We start from the raw sequence: 6,397 nt of genomic DNA on the forward strand, positions 1-6,397 counted from the left end.
ACCAAACATGTAACACACAATGTAAAAAAGCACATGCATGGGGTCATACCCACACAATGTACTGAATATACAGGGTTAGAAGAACTTTGCAAACATCTGAATTTTCTGAAAGACTGCAATTTTTCCTAAATTTTGTAAATAATTTTGCTTCAGACAATTTACATACACATTTTACACACCATATTTGTCTTACTAGTTGGTCAAATGAGTAGTTGCTAGACTTTGCCCATTTGAAGGCTGCATTAATGACTTGCCAGAAAATGCAGCATAATGGCTATGTTTATTTTAATGTGGCCCGTAGAGACTACAGATCCCAGCATCCACTGCTCAGACTTAATCAAAGCTATCATCCCCTATGGATACTACTGGTGGGATAATATTTGATTGCATCAAGCACTAAGGGTATGTCTACACTATGAAATTAGGTTGAATTCATAGAAGTTGATTTTTAGGAAGCGACTTTATACAGTCGATTGTGTGTGTCCCCACTAAGCACATTAAGTCGGCGGAGTGCGTCCACAGTACTGAGGCTAGCATTGACTTTCGGAGCGTTGCACTTTGGGTAGCTATCCCACAGTTCCCACAGTCTCCGTTGCCCATTGGAATTCTGGGTTAAGCTCCCAATGCCTGATGGAGCAAAAACATTGTCTCGGGTGGTTTTGGGTACATGTCATCAGTTGCCCCTCCCTCCGTGAAAGCAATGGCAGAGAATCGTTTTGCGCCTTTTTTCTGTGCAGATGCCATACTGCTGTCAGCAGACGGTGCAGTAGGACTGCTAACCGTCGTCGTCATCCACTGCAACTCTGCTCTCCTGGTGCCATGAATCCACCTCGCAGGTCCTCCTGTCATTCGGTATAAATATCTATTCTCATGGCATCCGTCGTCATCCACCGCTTCCGCTGCAACTCTGCTCTCCTGCAGACGACATACCATGGCAAACATGGAGCCTGCTCAGCTCACCGCTGCTGTTGTGAGCATTGTAAACACCTCACGCATTATCCTGCAGTATGTACAGAACTTGCAAAAGCAGGCAAGGAGGCGACGACAGCGCGATCACAACAGAGATGAGGACATGGACACAGATGTCTCTCAAAGCACGGCCCCTGGCAATTTGGACATCATGGTGCAAATGGGGCAGGTTCATGCAGTGGAACGCCGATTCTGGGCTTGGGAAACAAGCACAGACTGGTGGGACCGCATAGTGTTGCAGGTCTGGGAGAATTCCCAGTGGCTGCGAAACTTTCGCATGCGTAAGGGCACTTTCATGGAATTTTGTGACTTGCTTTCCCCTGCCCTGAGGTGCAATAATACCAAGATGAGAGCAGCCTGCAAAGGTGAGAAGCGAGTGGCAATAGCCCTGTGGAAGCTTACAATGCCAGACAGCTACCGGTCAGTTGGGACTCAATTTGGAGTGGGTAAATCTACTGTGGTGATCCAAGTAGCCAGTGCAATCACTGAGCTGCTGCTATCAAGGGTAGTGACCCTGGGAAATGTGCAGGTCATAGTGGATGGCTTTGCTGCAATGGGATTCCCTAATTGTGGTGGGGCCATAGACAGAACCCATATCCCTATCTTGGCACCGGAGCACCAAGCCAGCGAGTACATAAACCGCAAGGGGTACTTTTCAATAGTGCTGCAAGCACTGGCGGATCACAAGGGACGTTTCTCCAATATCAACGTGGGATGGCCAGGAAAGGTACATGACGCTCACATCTTCAGGAACTCTGGTCTGTTTCAAAAGCTGCAGGAAGGGACTTTATTCCCAGACCAGAAAATTACTGTTGGGGATGTTGAAATGCCTATAGTTATCCTTGGGGACCCAACCTACCCCTTAATGCCATGGCTCATGAAGCCATACACAGGCAGTCTGGACAGCAGTCAGGAGCTGTTCAACTACAGGCTGAGCAAGTGCAGAATGGTGGTAGAATGTGCATTTGGACATTTCAAAGCTCGCTGGCGCTGTTTACTGACTCGGTTAGATCTCAGCACAACCAATATTCCCATTGTTTTTGCTGCTTGCTGTGTGCTCCACAATATCTGTGACAGTAAGGGGGAGACGTTTATGGTGGGGTGGGAGGTTGAGGCAAATCGCCTGGTGGCTGATTACGGGCAGCGAGACACCAGGGCAATTAGAAGAGCACAGCTGGGCACCCTGAGCATCAGAGAAGCTTTGAAAACCAGTTTCATGACTGGCCAAGCTACGGTGTGACAGTTCTGTTTGTTTCTCCTTGATGAAAACCCAGCCCCTTGGTTGACTGTACTTCCCTGTAAGCCAACTGATCTCCCCACTTCGATCACTGCTTTCAGAGGCAATAAAGTCATTATTGTTTCAAAATATGTATTCTTTATTAATTCATCACACAAATAGGGGGAAAACTTGCAAGGTAGCCTGGGAGGGGTGGGTGAGGAGGGAAGCATCGGATGGGGTGCTGGATGAGGGGAGGAGGGCAAGATAAGGCCACACTACAGTTCAAAACTTATTGAATGCCAGCCTTCTGTTGCTTGGGCAATCATCTGGGGTGGAGTGGGTGGGTGCCTGTAGCCTCCTCCCCCCACCGTGTTCTTGGGCATCTGGGTGAGGAGGATATGGAACTTGGGGAGGAGGGCAGGCGGTTATACAGGGGCTGCATTGGAGGTCTGTGCTCTTGCTGCCTTTCCTGCAGCTCCACCAGATGCCTGAGCATGTCAGTTTTTTCCCCCATTAGCCTCAGCATTGCATCCTGCCTCCTCTCAGCGTGCTCCTCCCTCCTCTCATCGCGTTCATTTAAAGCTTTCCTGGACTCTGCCATTGTTTGCCTCTATGCATTCTGCTGAGCTCTTTCAGTGCGGGAGGACTGCATGAGCTCTGAGAACATGTCATCGCGAGTGTGTTTTTTTCACCTTCTAATCTATGCTAGCCTCTGGGATGGAGATGATAGTGGGAGCGTAGAAACATTTGCATCTGTGGGAGGAAAAAAAGGGAAAGTAGTATTTAAAAAGATACATTTTAGAGAACAAAGGGAAGACTATTTCACACTGAATCAAACGATTCACATTACATAGCACATGTGCTTCCCCCCTCCACCCCAACCACGTGGCAAGTATCAGGGAAGATCCCCCTCAACCAAATGTGAACAGCTCAGTATGAACGGGCCTCCCCCCACTGCATGGCAAAGGCCTCTAGAGTACCTCCTGGAGAGCTTCATGGAGATGTCCCTGGTGGATTTCCGCTCCATCCCCAGACATGTTAACAGACTTTTCCAGTAACTATACTGGCCGCAAATGCACCCCAAGTCTCCAGGGCAAATTAATTATTAAACATGCTTGCTTTTAAACCCTGTATTATATTTACAAAGGTAACCTCACCAGAGGTGTCTTCTCCAGCTTCATGGTCCGGGAGCCTGCCTTGGGAGGGTTGGGAGGGTATTGGCTCCAGGGTGATAAACAGTTCCTGGCTGTCAGAGGAAAGGAATTCTCCACTTGTCTGCTGTGCGCTATCCTCAACCTCCTCCTCCTCATCATCTTCCTCATCCCCAAAATCCTCATCCCCGTTGCGTGAGACTCCCCCCTTGCAGGTGTCCATGGACAGTGGTGGGGTAGTGGTAGGGGCCCCCCCCTAGAATTGCATGTAGCTCATCATAGAAGTGGCATGTATGGGGCTCTGACCCACAGCAACCGTTTGCATCCTTTGTTTTTTGGTAGGCTTGCCTCAGCTCCTTAACTTTCATGCGGCACTGCTGTGTGTCCCTGTTGTAGCCTCTGTCCATCACGCCCTTGAAGATTTTGGCAAATATATTGGCAATTTGTCTTTTGGAATGGAGTTCTGCCTATACGGATTCTTCTCCCCATACATCGATCAGATCCAGTACCTCCCGTTCGGTCCATGCTGGAGCTCTTTTGCGATTCTGGGACTCCATGGTCACCTGTGCTGATCAGCTTGCCACGCTGGCCAAACAGGAAATGAAAAACAAAAGTTCCCGGGGCTTTTCCTGTCTACATAGCCAGTGCATCTGAGTTGAGAGTGCTGTCCAGAGCAGTCACAATGGACCACTCTGGGATAGCTCCCAGAGGCCAATACCGTCACATTGCGTCCACACTACCCCAAATTCGACCCAGCGAGGTTGATTTTAGTGCTAAACCCCTCGCCAGGGAGGAGTACAGAAATCAATTTTAAGAGCCCTTTAAGTTGACAAAACAGGCTTGGTCGTGTGGACGGGTGCAGGGTTAAATTGACCTAATGCTGCTAAATCCGACCTAAACTCGTAGTGTGGACCAGGTCTAAGTAATGGGAAAGGTCATTCAAATGAATGCTCTAGGTGAAACATTTTTAGAGATAAAAGCATCAGTGGGCTAGTGCGACATGTACATTGACAATAATAAGATATTAAGTGAGTCCCTTAAAAGGAATATGCATATCAGCAATCACAAGTAGGAGTGGAGAACAAAGGAACATCAAGCAAAATAATGTAAGTTCATCTTAAGTTAACACAGCACAATAAAATCTACTGTAGTCCTCGTCAATCAAGTTTCTAAACTTGTACAATTTCCTGCTAATTGTAAATGATTCAAACCTGGAATTTAATATTTAAATATTTGCAGACAACTAGATGGTAGCATTATCTTCTGATAATAATACTATTCAGCAGGAGGTAACAGATAATTGAAAAAGTGGTACCAGGAGACATCAGTGAATCAGAGAGAAATATTTTTATTTTTAAGGGTGCTTTGAAATGCATAATTATTAGTTAAATGGAGCAGTAAATAAATATGGTTTGAAACATGTATAATTGCAGGGTTGCAATTACACAACCAGAACCTAAGATCTCTGTTAAGATCCATGCACTACAAGCCACACAATAAGCATAAGAACTGAAGAGGTGCTCTTGCAGATCAGTGCCTTCTCTCTTTCTCTTTGGTCACTTTTCCTTTATTTTTCATTTAATCCACTTTTAGACTTGAATGCTGGAAATTGCTGACATGCCTGTCTACAAGCAAAATGTTTAATCCCCACCCTCATCTGCCTGCAAAGTCCCTGTAACTTGAAAAGTTAATTACGTGGGAAGATCTTTTTTGGTAGAAGAATTGGTAAGTTTATGTAACATTTCTACTACAAATAATAAAAGATCCTTTTTCCGGGATGGGGAATGGCTTCAGAAATTTTTTTTTTTTTGGTTAGTCTCCCATTTCTTACACTCAACAGCCTGTATTACACTCAGCCTGTATTCTTACACTCAGCCATATTACTTATTTCTTATTACTCAGCCTGTATTCTTGGGGTATGTCTACATTACGAAATTAGGTCGAATTTATAGAAGTCGGTTTTGTAGAAAGTGTTTTTATACAGTCGATTGTGTGTGTCCCCACACAAATGCTCTAAGTGCATGTAGTCGGCGGAGTGTGTCCACAGTACTGAGGCAACCGTTGACTTCCTCAGCGTTGCACTGTGGGTAACTATCCCACAGTTTCCGCAGTCTCCGCCGCCCGTTTGAATTCTGGGTAGAAATCCCAGTGCCTGATGGGGCTAAAACATTGTTGCGGGTGGTTTTGGGTACATATCATCAGGCCCCCCCTTCCCTCCCTCCTTCCATGAAAGCAAGGGCAGACAATCGTTTTGCGCCTTTTTTCTTGAGTTACCTGGGCAGACACCATACCACGGTAAGCCTGGAGCCCGCTCAGCTAACCATCACCTTATGTCTCCTGGGTGCTGGCAGATGCGGTACTGCATTGCTATACAGCAGCAGTTTATTGCCTTTTGGCAGCAGACAGTGCAGTATGACTGGTAGCCATTGTCGATGTAGTCCCAGGTGCTCTTTTAACCGACCTCGATGAGGTCGGGGCGCCTGGGCAAACATGGCAGTGACTCAGCCAGGTCATTTCCCTTTTAAGTTTCGTCTCATGGTGATTTAGTTCTACCAGCAGTGCACTGTCTTTTAATAAGCAGCCAGCAGAAGATGATGGCCAGCAGTCATACTGCACCGTCTTCTGCTGAGCACCCAGGAGATGACAATGGCTAGTGGTCGTACTGCACAGTCTGCTGCCAGCAAGATGTATAAAGATAGATGAAGTGGCTCAAAACAAGAAATAGACCAGATTTGTTTTGTATTCATTTTCTCCTCCCTCCCTCTGTGAAATCAACGGCCTGCTAAACCCAGTTTTGGGTTCTATCCTTGAGGGGACCATTCAGTTTCTCACAAAGCCACCTCCTTTGTTGATTTTAATTCCCTGTAAGCCAACCCTGTAAGCCATGTCATCAGTTGCCCCTCCCTCCATCAGGGCAACGGCAGACAATCGTTCTGCGCCTTTTTTCTGTGCAGACACCATACCACGGCAAGCATTGAGCCCGCTCAGATCACTTTGGCAATTAGGAGCACATTAAACACCACACGCATTATCCAGCAGTATATGCAGCACCAGAACC

Source organism: Natator depressus, chromosome 7, assembly GCF_965152275.1.
Source record: "Natator depressus isolate rNatDep1 chromosome 7, rNatDep2.hap1, whole genome shotgun sequence".
Classification (NCBI taxonomy): domain Eukaryota; kingdom Metazoa; phylum Chordata; order Testudines; family Cheloniidae; genus Natator; species Natator depressus.